We start from the raw sequence: 19,863 nt of genomic DNA, 5'->3' as shown, positions 1-19,863 counted from the left end.
CATAAGTAAGAAATTAAGGAGGCAATAAGGATATCCCTTTGGCTTTCTGGGGTCATCCCCACAAAAAGGTCCAGATTTGACCTCTTTTCTTCAATTGACACTCACCCATTGCTTCTGCTTTCCTTTTACAGGTTAGGACTAGTCAAGAGTCCAGTGTAATGTTTCATTAAATCACGGAGCCATTGGAATAGGCTGAGCACCTCTGGAGGGAACTAAGCAGTTAATTGTGTTTCACGGACCCAGCCAAACTAAAATACAGCTCATTCACCAAACCATGCTTTTCCCCCTTTCTCTGGATCAATCCCAACTCTAATTAAAATGTAATATTCTCCTTATGTGATTCCTTGGAAAAGTTTGTGGAATGACCACATAATACAGAGCAGGTTTTCCAGATGTTGCCTGTCTTGGCTGGTATTCACATGCACAGCATCTCCGCCCCAAATTTTTCTTTTCTATACTTACCATATGACCTCCTCTCCCCTCCCACTTCTCCTCTGCTGTCCCTGATATACTGTGCATAACTTCCTGAGTCTTATTGTTGTGCCTTCAGTGTATAAGAGCCATTACTGAAGTGCAGTGGGCCAAGAAAAAAGTAATACTTGCCTCCACAGAGCACTTTAATGCTATTTACAATGGAAAAAACAACTTTGAACTGCTTCCAAAATAACAGGCATTAAAATCACTTCTGTTTGCAGTTGAGATGGATTTTGCAGTAACCTTTCCAAACTTGCTTCCTCTGAATGTTTTTCAGTCCATAGAGTGGCTTTCTCAATGAGAATTTAAAATGGTGCCCACATAAACACTTGACATATTCCTCAAAAGCTTATTTTCCAACATTCACTCAAACAGTTGCTTGTGAAACCAGGGTCTGCAGTCACATGATCTCAGTGAAGAATGTACAAATACCATGGTATTATGAAACACTGTTCCAAGCTGTGAATTAATAAAATGGGCCACTATGACATAGCCATAAGGTTTAGGCCCACTTTTGATAATGTGATCCGTGAACATAGTTCCAAAAGTTCAATTTCCCACACTTCTCCCCACACATATTATCCATAAATCTTATATCCCCTTAGTCTTCTGATCTGTGTTCTTTAAATGTTATGAGAATTTCTCAGTGAGAGGTTGCAAAATGGCACCCTGTAAGCAAAATCTATGTGTTTTTTTTTTAAATCTGTGTCATTTTTTCAAAATTCATGAATTAGTAGCTAATATTTTAAGGTTGCAAGATTTCCCTCACAAATCTGAATTAATGACTTCCCTTAAGAGATTATTTTTGGTGTAGCATCATTCTGTAGGCATTGAGTCTAATAGCTGCCTTGTTACATGGGATAGGAGCTGTCTGCTCACTGTGCCTTCTGAGTCCAGCCAGTCCTTCCCATCACTTACCTGGTGGTTGACTTGACACTCTGAATCATAACTTCTTCAGTTCAAGAATTTTATAGATAGAAATTTAACCAAGCAAAACATGTTTTAAGCCATATGCTGTTGATTTTTTTTTAAATCTGAATTCTTCCTCTGGAGTATTATTTCTTATTTGTGTATATTCTTGACACTGGTTTCCGGAGTAAACTGAGTCCATCATGGAACATAACCTCATAATTGAGAGCAAGGGCTTTGGAATCATATAGCCTTGACTACTTTCTAGCTGTGTGGTCTTCTGGAAATTGCTTAAACTCTTTGTACTTTAATTTTCTTAACTCTAGAATGGGAATACTCCATTACTCAGTGATTCTCAACTATAGTGTGTGTGTGAGAGTTACCCAGAAGGCTTGTTAGAACATGGATGGCTAGTCCTTTCCTTAGAGTTTCTGATTCAGTAGGTCTGAGGTGAGGCCTGTGAATTTACATTTCTAACAAATTCCTGAGTAATGCTGCTGGTTCAGGAACCAAACTTTGAGAACAACTGTCTCTTCCATTGGGTGAAGATTAATTGTGATAATTGTGTAAAACATATGGTACAGTGAAAATGAGCTAGCCACTTGATTGAAATAAAAAGTTATACTGAATTTGTTAGAGGTCCGTAGTTCAATTCTTTACAAAACCAAATGAAGTGTTGCATTTTAATAAATACCATCAATTAATGGGGATTCCAGATATAATTAAACTATTTCACTTCTGAAACCTACAGAAGAGAAAATCTACTCCTTAAACTTATTTTGATCTTGTACTTTTACCATTGTAAGGGAAGAATTTTAGGTTTGCCTAAGGCATTGTAAGGAAAGGGAGCAAGAAAGGAATCATCCTCGATGGCCATAAATAAATCACCTTCTGTTCTCATATTATCTTCTATGTGCTCTTTCATGCTCTCCTGGAATCTAGACCCAACCATGGAACACAAAGCTACCCATTGTCTTGCGTGGAACCCAAAGCCATCTGTGGTCCACTGGTTGTTTGCTCCCTCCCCTTTTCCCTGCATTGCGTCAGCATTGAGCAATGAGAAACAGGATGACCTCACATCAGACTCAAAAAGCATAGCAGTGAGTTCCATGCAGATCTCAAATCAATGGACAAATAATTTCCTCCCTCCCTCACCCCCTTCTTTCTTTCTCTCTGTGTCTCTCTTTCTATCCTTCCCTCCCCTCACTCTTTTTTAGAGACAGTGCAAGCACATCCAGACAGGGAGAGGGCAGAGGGAGACAGAGAATCAGTCTTTGTTTGTTTGTTTGTTTCTTTTTTTTTTAAAGATGAGGAGCAACGGGGGAGGGAATGAAGCAGGGGGCAGATCTCACCACCCGGAGATCATGACCAAAGCCAAAATCAAGAGTCAGATGTTTGACTGACATCAGATGTTTAACTGACTGAGACACCCAAGAGCCTCTCTCCCCTTCTTTTCTGTATTTGGATATTAAATATTAAAGGGATATAGCACGTGTTTGGCAATATGGGCAACACCTATTAAAAAGAGACTCTAGAACTCGATCCAGCTTGCCTCATTTAAAAAAAAAAAAAGTTCTAGCATGGTGTTCAGACATACGGCACTCAAAAAATAGCCCTTGAGCATATGCAGCAAATAGAAGCTATATAAATAACACCTGGAGTATAATGCATTATACCTAATTAAAAATTTAAGGACTCCTAATTTTTGAAAAAGTTTGACCAATACATTATACTCTGCTTCCTCCGGTGGTGGATTGTGTGGGATTTCAACGCTCCTCAATTTGGGAGAAATAGGAATGAGTGTGAAGTACAGGGGCTTGGGAAGGTAGAGAAAAAGTTTCCTCTAGGATTAGACTTATTGTAAGGTGAACTTTGTTATCAAGGAAGTCTGTGGAATCCTCTTTTCTGAAGTTTTAGTGCATTTGTTTAGTGCGGATCTACCTAGAGGCAACACACTGGACAGAACGATCTCTGGGAGTTCCTTTCAAGACTGTGATCTTGTGAATATTGTCGTTATATCAAACTGCTCATTGCTTCCTGGCATTCCAGATGTATAGAAATCACTGCCTGTTCTCTCCACTGCAGAACTCACTGCCATGCAGTCTTTTATGGACAGTTCTAATAAAACACCCACCCTAGAAAGGCAGAGACTAGTAGGGTCAAAAATGGTTGTCACTTAGAGCAACCTTTGAGGTAGAAACGTTTGAGTGGCATTTAAGTTTAATACTGCATCATAATTCAGGATGCTAAATCAGTATGTAAAAAGGGATCAATACCCGTAAAACTACCAGCAAGGCTGGCATGGACCACAGTACTTCCTTTGCCATCTAAACCCTTTTCCCAACCTGTCTCCAGATCTTCTCGACAGTGTGTCATTTGACATTACTTAGGCTATAAAACTTGACACATTCATTATGGGCAACAATAAGACTGGGTGGTTATCATAGCATAAAATGGCCAAAAAAAAAAAAAAAAAAGACCAGACTATCAAATATGGACATCATTTTCCAGCCAAATGCTTTATTAATGATAAGTCAGCAGTCCCGAATTAACAGATGTGATAAAATATCGACTCCATTGATAAGTTTTCATTATGAACTATTCCTTCAGGCTCAAAATGAAAAGACTCAAATACTCCAGAAGCCACTTCTAAATTCTGAATAATGTTTCATTTGTGATATGTAAATAGGAGGCATTTTAGGAACATCTCAATAAATTTCATCTGGAGGTTTTTCTTAAGTAGACCCAATTGGGTTGGAAGACTCATAAAAATAGATTGATTTTTCCTGGTGCCATTTACAGATAAGCCAGAAGAAAAAGCCGCAAAAAGCCCTTTGCTGCTGACATTTTGCCGATCTTACATCCTATAGCTTATTTGACATCATCCGATGATGCAGAGTATTAAGAGAGTATAGAAGAATTGTGAGGAAATGCAACGGGAGAAACAAGGGCATATTTGTGTCAGAAAATTGGAAGGAAGAGAAAGAATTCTTGTTTTCATTGCACCATTCACCCCCCTTTCTTCCTACTTAGGACCCAAGCCAGTGAACAGCTCTTTACAAGACATGGAAGCTTAAAATTACACTGCTTTAAAGTATGAGGGCTTCAGAATTCTGGCCTACCAGCCAATGAGTATCTTTTTCAACTTGTGAACAAGCAGTTTGGCAGATCTCTTGAGTTCCAAACTAACTGACCAAAGGAGTTCTCTCCTCTGTGGTTCAGGCCTCTCCAAAGAAAGAAACACTGCAGGCCAACCGGGATGATGCTGGTAGCCGAGAAGCACACCCAAGCCCCTATTATAAGCTGGATCCAGGAGACTTTTCATGTATCCTGTAATGATATTCCAAGGTATGTGTTTTGACTTGTTGGTGGATTCAAATGTATGTTATGAGTCCCAGAAAAACAGGATTTCATTGTTCTTGGAATTGGTTTGACGCCTCCCCCAACCCTTTTCCCTCTTCATTCAGAGATATACCCAGGCCCTCTCTGCCTCCCACACCAATACTACCTCAAAGCACCCTTCCCTCAGGACCCATGTGTCTGAGTCCTGAGCACAAGCCCAGTGCACCCCATAGTCGGAGTTTGTGGATCACCTTCCAGACCTGGTTCTAGCCCTTTCTGATGAAACAGTAGCAGCCTTGCAGGCATTTTGCCCGAAAAGACGAAAAATGTACTGGACTTCACAATTGACCAGGCACAAGCACAAACAGACCTCTTCTCAGGCCAAATCAGCCTTTCTGGTCCCGTCCTGACAACTATAAATTCAGAAGTCGCCACCACATAAAGTGCCTCATGCACAAATACTTGAACTCTGACTTCCTTTCAACAGCCCTAATGGCACTGCTTACCATATCATTTTAATGTGCCCTGGTGTTGTAATGTCATAAATGACAATCTCAACTACAGTTGCCAAGCCCAACTCCACAACACCTTTGTCATATAACCTGTGGCCCTCTCGGGGCACACACAAGGGACCACCCCCTCAAAGCCTTCTGTTCTCCCAGGCCTTTCCTTCACTATTCAAATAAGAAGGCCTGTGAGCCATCGCTGCAAAGTATAGATATAATTAACCATCTCTTCTGTTCAGCAGTAACTTACGTTCCCTATGAGGAGGAAAATAGAGGAAAAAGAAAAACAACAAGGCCTAGAGACCCACGTTTCATTTGGAACACTAGGGGTTCTTGGTGGAGATCATTAAAGTACGGTTTGAAATATTTTCCTCTCCTCATCAAGTCACCAGCCCTGTAATTGATGTCATAAAAAATATCTGTGTTCAGTTGCAATCGGTTTCTCGGGTCCCTTCAAGTTATCAATTATTCACATCCCAGTTAAGGGGCTGTAAAGTAACGTCCTGAAATGCCACCAAGGAGTCTGAGGGTGGCGTCGTTCATAGGTTGTTAGGACTCTGTTTTGGCAAGTTCATTTCCCCCTCCCTGTCCTACATTATCTGTGTGGGTTTTATTGCTTCTCCTCATAAATAATCTCATCGAGCTTTTTGTTTGTTCATATCCTCCACAATTTATACTCTCAAAGATGAGAGGAAAAACCCCAGTTCATAGGCCCCTGTCCCCTGGATCTCTGGGGCTTGAAACATTTCCTCCCTTATCCCTGCAGCATCCCGGGGGATCTGTTCACTTACCTAAGTTCACACAGTCCAGGTCTGACAGAAAACTATGTTTGCAAATGATAGGATTTTGGTGGCTTTAGGAATCTTTTCCTTCTGTTATTTTTTCTAATACTTTCTTCCCCAGGACGAGGTTTCATCCTATGACTTGTCTTTGGGCAAAGCAACAGAGAACATTTGGTCATAAGTCTGAAGACCCAGACTTGACTGTCATTGCCTTTAGTGATGTATAAAGGCATTTTAGCCAACACACAACCTTCCCATATTCTGATAAAGCACTTTACAGAGATTGCAGGTACAATCTGATACTGCACCTTTTGCCATCTCATTATGTTCAGGCTTTTTTGGGATTGTCCTTTTATAGAACCTACTGTAACAGCTTGAGACCGTTGATGGAATCAGTTACTTCTAAACTCTAGAGTACAATAGGCTTTAGCTTTTCCATCACTCAAAGTGCAGATTTGAATCTACACAAATCTGTTCCTAATCAGCCCATTTTTCTGATCTACAGAATATAAATTAGGTTGTTATAAATGAGGTGGCAGGAAAAAGCTTGAGCCCTTTTGAGAGTGGCAGCAAAGCCCTTTCTAGGACTGAGGAGGGTGTATATCTTATTGTTCCCCATCTAGTCAAAATGGAAGCTTTGAGGAATTAGGGGACATGCTGGTTAGACAGGAGTGCAGCCATGGTTCTCTCTTAATGCTGTAGTTGTATGTTCTATATTTACCATTCCCTAGATATTTAAACATCTAAATTGGCATAAGAGTGTAAGGAAATTCTGCCAACATCCGGATCCTGAAAACCTCAGCAACTTGATTAACTTCGGAGACTTGCAGTCCTATTTGCCAATAAGCATTATGCCATCCCAAGTTTCACAACACCCTGTAGCAACATAGATAACTAATGTTCCTCTTTTCTTAACTTCTTGACAAGAAAGGACTCTTTCAAACATAAGGGAATCTGTTCACTTCATGCAGCTGTGAGGAAGGAGAGAGGGACATTTCTGCAAAGTGATGAAACGCAACGCACACAGCTGGGTGCCTGGGATGAAGGACCCAGCAGTTACATGGCTCCTGCTTCATGGTCCAGTTTCCTGTGGGATGGAGGGGAGTCACAGGGCTGAGAGCTCTGTGCTTCCTGTTCAGAGGAAACCAGAAAAAGGGGGAGTAAGGGAAGGAACAGATGGCGAGGAGTAGAGGAAAGAAGTCTTCTCTAGCTTTCCCTTGATTCCAACCAGGGGCCAATACTCCATAGTTTATTTAATAGAATGTGGTTCTGTCAAGGACAAAGCAAGTATAACTTAAAGAAGCCTGCACGCGTGATTTCGAAACTGAAAAAGAGTAGGGGTTCGCTGATGTGGATAAACCACTCAAAATGTTCTGAAATGTGGAAAGAGAGGGGGCAAGAATTTATAAGGAGGAGAATGGTTAACCCAAGTTAACCTGATTTCTTCTTAGCTCTACAAGATCTGTATTTTCTATTATAGGTCATGAAGAATGCTTTCATTTGTATTGAACTTAATGTTTTCCAAAGCATATTTACACACACATTGTGTCTGTTGTTCTTTTGGTAGATGGCCTGGTGGGTGTCCTGCTTCCCAGTTTAAGGCTCAGAGGGGAAAGGGAGTTGCTTGATGTCACGCAGTCCCCACTCAGAAAGAGATGTCTCAGCTCATATTTACTCCTGCTCAAGAGCAGAAGCTCAGTCTGCATAGACTCCTCTGTCCTTCCCTCACTCAGCAGGGCTCAGTGCTGGTCCCCGTTCTTGGTGGCAGCTTGGTAAACACAGATTGATGAATTAATTGGCAACAGTGATAATGACTCCTCTCAAGTACCTACAACAAAAGTTGTTGTTTTCCTCAGGGGTCTGCCCGGCCCTGATGTACCTAGGGTTGGCATTAGAAAAATCATGAACAATATCAGTGGATATTAGTGACTGAGGAAGCAGGCTCCCATTTAGCTCTAGACGCCACACTGAGATTCACACAATTAGAAGTTTATAGTCAACTGTGGGATGATACAGTCCATTAATCTTTCTAACAGTTACACGGTTCCATTTGGACCAGGCTCAGCTCTTATAAAATGCAGACTCATTACACTGACTCAGATGGGAGTCAGGGGAACATATTCAAGGGCAGTGCCACCGTTTGCAAGCATATTTGAAGAACTATTTTGGTATCTTAAACATGAAATGGAAGTTAGGCAAGTTCAACAGAAAATCAGTCCTTGTCCTTTCCTGGCCGGGTCTCTGTTTTCCCAATCTGCTTGCTTTGTCTGCTGAGCTTGAGGACTTAAATACAAAGAGGAGAACATCTGTAATTGTCTGCGTCGGCTCAGAGATCCCAGCCAAGAGATTTCACCAAAAAGGGTTTGAGATGGGAATTACCCTGTTTGGGATGCAGTGGAATAGGCAGCCAGGGTAAATATAGTTACTCTGAGGATGAATTGGGTATTCTGGCTTCTCAAATCCTCTTTGAAGCTGGAAAGATCCAGAGAGACTGTATTAAAGAAATGAACATACAGTATTTGAATCTGTAGACTTAGAATAATGAGGAGAACCCTATTCCATCTATGTCTTTTGTAATACAAAGAAATGCCTCTTGGTATTAAAACATTTGTGAATATACTTTCATTCCTTATCCCCAATCTTTTTCAACCGAGAAACTGTGTCTGGGAAGGGTAAAATAACGCACCCAAAGTCACCCAGCTGTGAGGTGACTGGTGAGTGTAAATAGAAGCCAGGCTTATTCTCACCAAAAGCCAGACCCTGAAAGCTACTTCAATCAGTGAGGTGTCATGCTATAAACTAGTATTAGTCATTTCAACCTTAGGGAGGATTCAGGGGGAAATTCACGGGGGAAAGGGGATTGAAGGAGATGAAACGGGGAAGCTAGGAGGTGGAAATGCTTCACCACCTATGTCGCGTTTGGCCAGGACTGGTTGGGCTCTCAGGGCTGAGGGTCAGTGTGGTTTTGGGATGCATCATGATGAGAAATAGGACTTATTTGAGGAGGTCAGTTAACAAGTGAGCATCCTAATAATAATGAAGAATGCATGCAAAGCTGGGAAAGCCTTGTATGTAGAGGTGCTACAGAACCAGCCAGTCCCACGCATTACTACTACCATGCAGTGGTTTTCAACCACCATGGAGTTCAGATGCATATGGTGCTGGTCTTTCCACTTAAAACTATTTTCAGGATCTTTTATATTTTCATCTTGTGTTTTCACAAACTTTAACCACTGTGATCGATATTTCCTATCAATATATTCTGATCATTGAGCACTGAGCCTAGTCTGAGAAGATGATTCCTGGAATCCTTAACAATGATGAAGTTGGTTCTTGATCATCTGCATACAGATTGACCGAGGCCAGTTTTTATTGCCGGGCTGGCCTCTCTCTGCCACATAGATCCTTCTGAGCCAACTCCTATTATACTCTGTCACTGGGCACTCAGGGAGGGCACATTAATTTTAATATTGTCTTTAGTCAGACCTCATTAGGAAGGTCAATATTCTGCCCAAACCCCATTAAATAATATGTTTAAAACACCAAATAAATAACACTGAGATTTTTCATAGTTTTGGATCATCAAGGCAGCCTTTTTCTTTCTTCTAGCATTGCAGCTAATTTAAGACTGCAAGGAAGAAGTTTTAAACACATTACTTTTGGCTTAAGCCCAACAATGTTGCAATGTGATATTTAGGGCTCATGAATCAAGAGACAAACATGTATGGCCAGGTGTGGTTTGACATAAAAATTTCTGCAAGACAATTGGTCTCTCTGGGTGATAAATGGTCAAACATCTCATTCATTTCTAATGTCTGTGCTTTAAACAGTAAGGTAAATATATGGAAAGCTTCCTTTTCTTTGCTTGGCATTTATCTTCTCAAGTGTGGAGGTCTGTCTGATTAATGTCTAGTCATTCAAGGAAAAAGATGTCATCTCTAAGTTGCATGAAACGTGAAATGATTAGGTCATGCTTCTGGGGGAGTTTTTACATTCAATTACTTAAACCTTTTTTTTTTTTTTTAAATTTGTGTTCCAAGGAGACCCTTTTATTTCTGTGTAACTTAATAGACAGGGCTGTTTCCTGATGTGGCATCTTCTTTAGCAGAAGTCTCCATCTGCTGGCAGTGATAGCTCTGAATTTTGGCAGCACTCAATTACTTGTGGGTAAGAGTCTCACCCAGTGGGCACCCATATACCAACTTAGCATTGATTCATACTTTCCTTATGAAATTACAAAAAAAAAATGTTCTAATTCAGAAATTAGAATTGTTGACCATTTATAACATCAAGGCTATTGCCTTCCCCCCGACCCAAGATTTATTTATTTATTTTAGAGAGAAAACAAGTTTGGGGGAGGAGCAGAAGGAGAGGGAGAAACTCTGAGCAGACTTCATGCTGAGCTTGGAGCCCAATCCAGGGTTTGATCTTGTCACCCTGAGATCATGTCCTGAGCCAACCAATGGATCAGACGGTTAATCAACTGTGTTGCCCAGGCACCCAATAGCTGTTGCTTTTTATTATATTATTATCTAGCCTGGGTTTTGATTTTGTTCTCTCTGTGTGTGTATCTGTGTGTGTGTGTAGACTACCATAGTTCAAGCATCATATAAATAACCCAGTTCCCTTTGCTAGTTTCCACAATTCTTTAAAATCAAGATACCAGATAAAATAACGTTTTGATGGCTAGAATCTATTATCAGCATATGACACAAGCGTGGTCTTTGAAAAGGCATAAATCAGATAACACAGTTCCAGTGATGCTGCTCTCTTTTGATTTTTTAAAGCCTTCTGTCAAGGCTGCCTTTACCGGCATCTTTTGATAGTGAGAGAATTAGATCATTGGCGTCATCACAAGATGCATCTGGCAGCAGCTTTTCTTCATCATTATCATTACCAGGGCTTTGTGGTGTTGGATTTCCTTTAGTTCCATTTGTTTTATGTCTGATGTTTCTGGGTTCTCACAGCCTGTGTGTGTGTGTGTGTGTGTGTGTGTGTGTGTGTGTGTGTGTGTGTAACGCGTATGAGCATGCATGTGTGGGCTGTGTATGTAAGGAAACAGAGAGAATGAAAAAGAACTGAAAGAAGTTGGAGGAGAGCCTCCAGCAGTGTGCTAAGGACTCCTTCCTTCCCTAGTCACACCCCCCATTCTTTTTCTAGCAAGTAAACTACAGGCCAGGTTAACCACGCCTGGTCCTGTAATTCTCAGCAGAGGGACACTGTGGCTTCCTTTGGAAGTATTCTTGGCTTTTCCTTCTCTGTCCACCTACTCATTCTCTTTAAGAATCAGAAGCTCTGGGATGTGTGGCATCGAGGATATCTCACACAGGGAAGCACATATTTCTTTGCCTGTCTTTCAAACAGCACATTCTAGACTTAGTGGCACAGGAGGAAACACTTTTTCTTTGTTTCTGATTAAGCTGTCACTCACTCTTCATAATATCAAAGGTTCTGCTTTTGTTTAGCCAAGACAAGCAGCAGATAATTTCTCATATAAAAATCCTTGACAAGAATTTGAAATTTAAGCTTCAGTCTTCCACTTGGTTACAGACAGGGATGACTCATTCATTTCTGGACCTCATTAATTAATTAAGAAGCTAAAATATTTGTTGGATTCTTGCTATCTTCTAGATACTGGGATGTAGCAATGAGCCTAGAAAGACATGACTCCTGCCCTCACAGAGTTGATAGTCTAGTGTTAACTTTCCACATTTAAATGGAAATCAGCTTAAGCAGGAAAATAATTTGTCCAAGAACATCGGGTAACCAATAGAAAGATGGAAACTGAGCTCAGGAAGGGACTGTGGCAGGGGTCTAGGTAGTAGGGTGCAGGGTGTAGGAACCATTTGGTTGTCTAAGCTAGTACCACTCTGAAGTGAATATATGGGCACCAACCATTTCCCCCATTCTAGCATCACTCCCCTCAAGATGCAGAGTCCTAGTAGCATCACTCCCCTCAAGATGCAGAGTCCTAGAAGTGAATGTCTTTATGGTTTATCTGGGTCACTCATTACCTCGGCCAGCAGGTTGCATGACCCCTTGCTTGAGTAATGGTTCCTTCAGAATGCACACAATGCTGAAGTCAGATTATGTAATTTCCCTTAAGAAAAGCAGGGGACTCCCATCAAAAGAAAGGGGAAGGGATGACACACTGCTAAAAAGAGATCTTTACCATCCCCTCCTGTGCCTGGGCCCAGATTAAACAGAACCAGTTGATGATTTTCTCCCATAGGCAGCACATAAATGGCAAAGAGGAGGCCAGGAAGAAATAGAATCTTACAGGAAAGCAAAAGCACAGATCCTCTGGATCCTTGGTGACCCCTTAACATGACATGTCACATTCATTCCATTGGGTGTTCTTCACCTACTTTGTAAGTTTAAGTTTGATCCCTGATAGAAAACATTGTTTCAGTTTCTAAAGATGTGCCTACTGCATTTGCTGGACCTCAAATTTGTAGCTGTAGCAGTGAGAGCAGATGCATGGGTATTGGGTACTGCTACATTACTGGTGAGTAGCTTAGGTCAACTCATTTAACCTTTTTGAGACTCAGTTTTCTCCTTTGCAAAATTAGCATAATAATGTTTATTTTTGGATTACTGTGGAGATTAGAGGATTAAAATTAAGGATATAAATGAAGAAGTCCTTCACATGTAGTAGATGTTCAGTAAATTGTAGCTATTGTTGTTGTATTCTTTTAAAATAATTAATTAATTTATTTTTTAATAAACATATTTTTATCCCCAGGGGTACAGGTATGTGAATCGCCAGGTTTACACATTTCACAGCACTCATCATAGCATATACCTTCCTCAGTGTCCATATCCCCATCACCCTCCTCCGTCCCCCCTCTCCCCAGCAACCTTCAGTCTGTTTTTTGAGATTGAGTCTTTTATGGTTTGTCTCCCTCCCAATCCCATCTTCTTTCATCTTTTCTTTTCCTACTCCCCAACCCCCCCACCACCTTGCATCGCCCCTTCCTCATATCAGGGAGATCATATGATAGTTGTCTTTCTCCAATTGACTTATTTCGTTAAGCATAATACCCTCTAGTTCCATCTACGTCGTCACAAATGGCAAGATTTCATTTCTTTTGATGGCTGCATAGTATTCCATTGTGTATATATACCACATCTTCTTTATCCATTCATCTGTTGATGGACATCTAGGTTCTTTCCATAGTTTGGCTATTGTGGACATTGCTGCTATAAACATTCGGGTGCACGTGCCCCTTCGGAGCACCTTGTTGTTGTATTCTTATAGAAACCTTCTCCCTACTCTTCTTTCGGCCTCTATCAATTCTTTAAAACTTTAAATGCCTTTAAACACTTTAATGCCTTTAAACCATTGTCAATTCCTGAACTTCTTCCATTCTGGAAAAAGCCACCTAAACAGTGAAATAATTTATCATCTCAATAACAATTTGTAGTAAATAAAAGAAGGTGGGAGTAGGATAATTGTGAAGTTAATAAATTCTGCAACTGATTGATGGCGTCAAGGCCTCAGCTCTATCTTTCATTTTGCCATTCTGTATTGACTTTGTTTCTTCATAGTGGCGACATGGTTGCTCTAGGACCAGCAATCACATCCTCACACACAGTGGCCAACAGCAGCAGCAGTTGTTTCTTCTTATGTGTTTCTTTTTGTCAAGGAGTAAAATTTTTTCAGAACCACCTCCCATACACTCCCACTCCTCAACTGAAGAGTTTCCTTCAGGTCCTGTCCACCTGAGTGAATTGAGTATATTCCTATATACATTTGATCAGCATTTCCAGGCTCTGCCTGAAAGAAAAAAGGAAACACTGCTAGTTAGGAAACCAATAGTACTTCCACAGGGGTCACACCACCTGTAAAAATAAGGATTTTGTGTTGTAAGTTACCAAAAGTCATGTTCGAACTAGCTTTAACAAGAATGAAGTCTGTTGGCACAAAACTAAAAAATCCAAAGCCGTCTGGCTTCAGGAGAGGGTTAGTTTAGGGGCTTAAGCCATGCCACCACAGATTTAATTTCTAACCAGCTTTCCATTCTGTATTCTATGGTGAAGCTTTCTCCTTGGACCCTCTCTAGCAGCATCCCCACCACTCTGAGATCTCCCCTTATGACCACATCTTCATAGGGAAGGGAGGAGTATCTCTTGTGGTACCACCTGCTTCCAGATGGTCTGTCTCTTTCTCTTTAACCTTGACAGGATCATGTGCCTAGACTTGTACCAGTCTGTGCACAAGAAATTTTGATATAAGACAATTGATGTCTGCCTCTGAAATTGGGAATAGACAAACCACATGCTGAAAAATGGAGGCACTCCCACACCTTAGGACACCATTTGGTGAGAGACGGGGGTTAATTGCTGTGCTTAGAAGGCAGCAAATAAAGGTCTATTTCTACCCCTGTAGCAGTCTCTGAACTTAAAGGACTTAGTAAGGAAGGTTACTCAATGTACTTCTTTGTACTATCTGCTGTAGTCCATTTAATTTAGGTCACTTACATGTATCTGTGCCAACTTAGGCCATGCTGTGTGCATAGTGCTGGGCTGCAAAGAAAGACAAATCCCTGTCCTTAAAGCTCAGGGTGATATTGTCTCATATTATTAAATGGTCTTTGGGTATTTTTCTTTCCATGTATTCTCCTCTTAACTATTCTGTAAGCAGCATGATGGCAAGTACCTGATCTGAATCAGGAGATATTTGCCCAAACCCTTCCCTCTCCTCCTACAGCTTCCAAACCACACACACACACACACACACACACACACACACACACACACACACACACGGGTTATTCTGAAGATATGTGGACTGTTTGATTGGTGGCCAACATCCACATATATTCCCCCAAGGCAGATCCCTGCCTATACTCTAGCTCTCTTTTAGCTTCTTTTTTGAGGTTGCGTTCTGTATTGTGATAGAGATTGCTAGTATTTACCAATCTCATCTCTCTCTTCTTCTTGAGCACACTGCTGAAATATTCTTCCTGCCCATCTGGTATCTAAGAGGGGCCACAAGACGGAGTTCTGGCCAATGGAATGTGGGTAGGTGTTACTTTGGCTACCATCAGTCCTGGTCATAAAATCTGCATAGTCTTTCCTTGGGGTTGAGAATGAAATACCTTGGGATCCTAGGAAATGGGGGATCCTGAAAATGGAAGGGGCCCATACACTTGACTCACTGCTTTGAAGAGGTGTTCCTAGGAGAGCTGTCCTGCCAGTTCTGGACTCTGAGTAAGCAAGTGCTTGAGGTTTAGGATGTGTTGTTACAGCTCCTAGCATCACCTTCCCCCACCTTTTTAAAGAGAGCAAGTCTGGTTTTGATACTTTTCAAAAACATCTTTTGATTTATAAGAAACTTTAGAAAGTTGCTATCTTTGAAAGAGAATACCTTTGAGCAAAATATCGTTAACATCTTCAGATATGATATCCAACTTTCTGCAGGATGGTCAATTTTCAAGAAAATGTGTCTTTTCAGTAATAATCAGGATATTTGCATTATCCCCAAATTTGGGAAGGAATTACTATAAATGGTTTGGTCTGTACATTAATGAAATCCCTTAATCCCATTGTGTGCTTGTCATCTAACTGCTCATTTGCAAGTGTTCAACATTTCCAAAAAGAGTATTCCCTTACCTGCTTTTAAATCATTACTGGTTTTATAATGGCTTCATTATTTCTTAATTGTCTTAATTTTCTTTCTTACCTATTCTTGTTAAAAGCCAATTAAAATATGAATAATTTTAGCATCCCAGGCACTTTGGAAACAAAATGGATTTCAGGTTTATACTCATTTGTCAGTGAAAGCCAGAAGAAGAAGGCAGGATGGACAATTCTAGATAAACCTCAACTGAATTTGACTGGGCCTTGCTGCTGTATCTGCATATCACTCGAAGAGTTTGGTAGTGTTAGGGCCAGGAGGGATCTTAGTGATCATTCAGTCCTCACCTCTCAGTTATGATGAGGCAGCAAAGATCTACAGAAGGTTGCACAGTTGGGTAGTGATGAAGAGAGGATTAATCCAGGGCTAACAGTTTCCATTAAATGAGCTGTGTGGAATTAAACCCAGGTATGTGAGTGAGCTTTCTCTCTCTGTGTCATCTGACTCTCTGGTTTCCTCCTTTGTTCCCAAGCAACAGTCCATAAGCTAAAAGTACTAACAAATACCACTGACTTATTGGTAAGTTAATGTCTCTAGATCCTTAGCCCAAATAGGGAGTCCGAATAAAGATGTTGAAAATATATTTTTGGAAGTTTCCTTTTATCACCACTGCTCCACTCTCTAGTCCTCAGTCCACTGTCTCTGCGCAAAACAAGAAGGAAAGGAATCTTCTATACCCCCATGCAGTTATTAAAGTATCACTCTGTTCTGCGTGACAGCCATCTTCTAACCGATTAGCAGAGTCACTACCATCCAGTAAACTTTTCCAGGCAGATGAACAGATTTTCCTCATCTCAGGAATATTGAACTCTTGTCTTGGATATCCCTCTAGTTAGCTTTATGTACGTTACTTTCTCATTGACAAAATTAGGGGTTAGTTCAGAAAGCCATTGTCATTTCTCGTTGGGATTAATTAACCAATGAATTCAGGAGTTTTGGACAGCCTCTGTGGAAAGCCCTAGGAATTAAAAAAGAAGAAGAAGAAGAAGAAGAAGAAGAAATATCTCCTGCCCTTGAGAAGTTCCCAGTCTGTCTTGAAGCCCATCCTTTTTCTGGATGGGGTAAAGAAAATGGTTGTGTAAAAGATTCTCAAAATCACACTGGGAGATGTGGAATCCACAGACATCTGAAACTGTCTGAATTTTTAAGCCTCCATTGGCACTTCTTTTTTTTTTTTTTTAATCATTATTCTATATCATGTTCTTGAGACTTGAATTACCTCTCACCTATATTAAAAATCTTTTATTTTTTTAGTTTCATCTGTTTCTGTCCTGCTTCCCAGTTTTCTTAACCTGTAGATTGTCAACATTTAAGAATTGGGTTTTAGATTTTCTGTACAGGTCCCTTTTGATGCACTTATCCTGGCCTCCAGTTTTTCCTACACAAACTTTTATTCTTTTGTATAAACAAGTATGAATTTACTACACTAAAATTCTGCTTATACTTTTATTTTACAAGGCAATCCTTTCTTAATATGTTGTTACAAAACGGCATCCAATTGATCAAAGGAAAGTAGTTCTTTCTCTGCCTCTATTCTACCTTAATATTCTGGATACTTGTTGATCATATTAGACAGAGGTCTGAGGGAGCTTGGGGGAATGATGGAGGCAACTTAGGAAGTCCTGCCTATCAAAAGCTTCCTGGAATTCTGTGCTTGGTCTGCTGATGTGGAACCTCTACAGTACTTCATGTTCTCTCCTTGCAGACTGTTCTGATGCTCTGCAAATCCAAAACATGTCCACCAGCTGGTCTCCATTTCTGTACTCCATTTTCTTCATTTGCTGTTGGCAGTTAATAAATCAGATTTTACCTGTGTCAATTTAGACTTTAGTTTCTTAATTGTGTCAAATCATCTTAGCCTGGAGATGGTTTCTCCCCAATATGACCACTGCAGTCTTTCATGGTACCCTTCTACCTCAGGCTGACTCTCTATTTGGCTCACAGATTTGACAAATGAAGGGTCTTTTTCATCTGGGGCACAGATCAGTTCTTCTGTGTCATCTACCAGAGCACCAGACTCAGCCTTCATATTCACTGGCCCATTATGGTTCATGTTCATTATTTTGGAGTGTATTACTCAGGACCATCTTGATTATAAGGGACCCAACCTCTAAGGTGACTTATATTAAAACAAAAAGAATGCAATAGATCACATAATAATTTAAAAATCTGGGTAAATTTAGGCATGGCTGGATGCTAGAGTTCAAATGTATTTGGACTCTGTTTTGCTCTTTTTCTCCCATTTGTTTGCTTTACTCTTGGATAAATCCTCTTTGTATGATGGCCCCTAGCAACTTCAGACTTTTTTCCTCTTGGGTTCATATTCAGCTCAGCAAAGAGCCTGGTTATGACTGGTCAAACTGGAGTCGTGTGCCTATCCTTGAGACAATAATTATGGCCAAGGGGAGGGAATATATTGATGGCAAAAACTTAGATTACCCGTCTACCTTAGGAGAGGCAATGTACTCAATCTTGCTGTGTCCTGAGATTGGAAGTGGGTAGTTTCCTCACAGGAGGTTAAGGATATGGCTCCCAGGAAAAAGAAAAGGGAATTCTGAGCAGACCAGAAGGTGCACAGCATAAGAACATTGCCTGACAACCTGTGTGCATTGATTCATGTCTTTTTCTCATTATGATTATAGTTTAGGGTCATTGTCTCATAAACTTTTCCCTTGCTGGTTTTCCAGATGTGTCATTACCTCTGGTTCTAACTCTAAGCTTTGATGCAATGAAGGGTTCCTCATTTCTTTGAGTACTTCTGCTTATTCTTTCAAAAATCAGAGATGCCTCAGGTTGTTTCCATCCTGTGAATCAGTGGAAGAAACCAGCATCGTTCAAGATTTCAACTGTTTTTCTAATCTAGCATACACATGGAAATGTCTTCAGAGTGTTTACTGGTTATTAACAGAGTATTACATTGTCCATGAGGCAAAGAACATGTTTTGCACTTCAGTTTTAGAAATTATTTTCTAATTTATCAATTTATCTGTGTTCATCAAGAGACTATTAACATTTAAACCCTGAGAAAAAGCAGACATACCATATCATAAAATTAGCAAGTTTGGTAAAACATGAGAAGAAAAACATTCATTACCCCTTGCAGCTGTCTAACTAGTCTACAAATGCTAACGATCTATTGCCAACTCTGTTTGTTTACTTGATTTATAAGATGGGCTTGATGCATAAAAACATCATAGAATACATATAATAAAATATATGCCTGTCTTAATCTGTTGGTTCACAATGTCATGTTTCTTACTATAATTTGAATTTCCCTTAGCACATCTCTGCCACTCAATGTGTATTTATTATAGTGACTCTTTTTGTGATTTCACATAAATACCAAACAAAAAGAGTAATGGGGGGTGGGTGGAGGAACACCTATAGATACCTTTCACATTGTTTTATTATTCTGGTTCCTTCTCAGTGAGCCAAATGGAAGTGAGTAGGTTCATCATTCCTTTTCCCTTAAGAGACATGATGCGATGTGTTCATAAGACCTTTTTATTCAGTAGGATTCTAGGTATGGTTTCTAATTGCTATTCACAAATCTTACTGTTTATCTAGTCAAGGATTAAGTTTCTAGTTCCAGAGATGGAACGTAAAATAGGTTTTTCTCTCTCTTCATGAGTTGGCTTTTACCCAGAGTCACAGACTCACAGACATGAGGCATAAGTATGTTTTAATGCCAACCTGTTGCCCTCCCATGACCCATTGGAGAATGGAGAATGTGTATTCAAAGAGAAATATAAAGGGTTCTTCCCATCCAGGCAGGGTACTATGCATCCTGATTGAGTAGTTTACTTGGATGTCCCCAAGGAAACCGGGCCTTTCCTTTTTAGTCAAAGATGGGTCTTAGAAAGTGTAACCATAGCAACATGGACAGTTCTGGTCCTATTGCCTCATGCTATCCCAGAGTCAGACACCAGTTCTTCTTTTATGGGGCTAGTTGAATAAAACTCTGACTTCTACAGCTACCAGTCTTTCAAGGGTTAGATTGTCTAGGCACAAAAAGCTATCAAACTCTTTAAAAAAACAGTTAAAACACAATCATCTTCAGACATTTCCAACATGGCATGGTATACCGCCATATTAAAAGTAGGTTGTGTCAGCCAGTTTTATATTTAAGGCCCATGGGATTTGACTAGTTTAGAAGACAATCTCCTAAGTAAAAGAAAAGTCTCATTATAAATGGCCTTTGCTTCGG

The 19,863-nt window shown here is 40.3% G+C and overlaps 1 long non-coding RNA gene across 2 annotated transcripts in view; it reads left to right on the top strand.

Moving 5' to 3' along the window:
• LOC309844466 overlaps positions 1–19,863 on the top strand; it is a 71,775-nt gene that overhangs the window by 35,841 nt on the left and 16,071 nt on the right. The window contains exon 3 of one of the 2 annotated variants that reach the window (XR_014300716.1): positions 4,606–4,731. The exons of the other annotated variant lie outside the window; for it this stretch is intronic. This is a non-coding gene — a long non-coding RNA (uncharacterized lncRNA). The remainder of the gene's footprint in view (positions 1–4,605; positions 4,732–19,863) is intronic. 2 annotated transcript variants of the gene reach the window in all.

Source organism: Mustela nivalis (assembly GCF_964662115.1).
Source record: "Mustela nivalis genome assembly, chromosome: 11".
Lineage (NCBI taxonomy): Eukaryota > Metazoa > Chordata > Mammalia > Carnivora > Mustelidae > Mustela > Mustela nivalis.
This window is presented reverse-complemented; position numbering and strand designations above follow the sequence as displayed.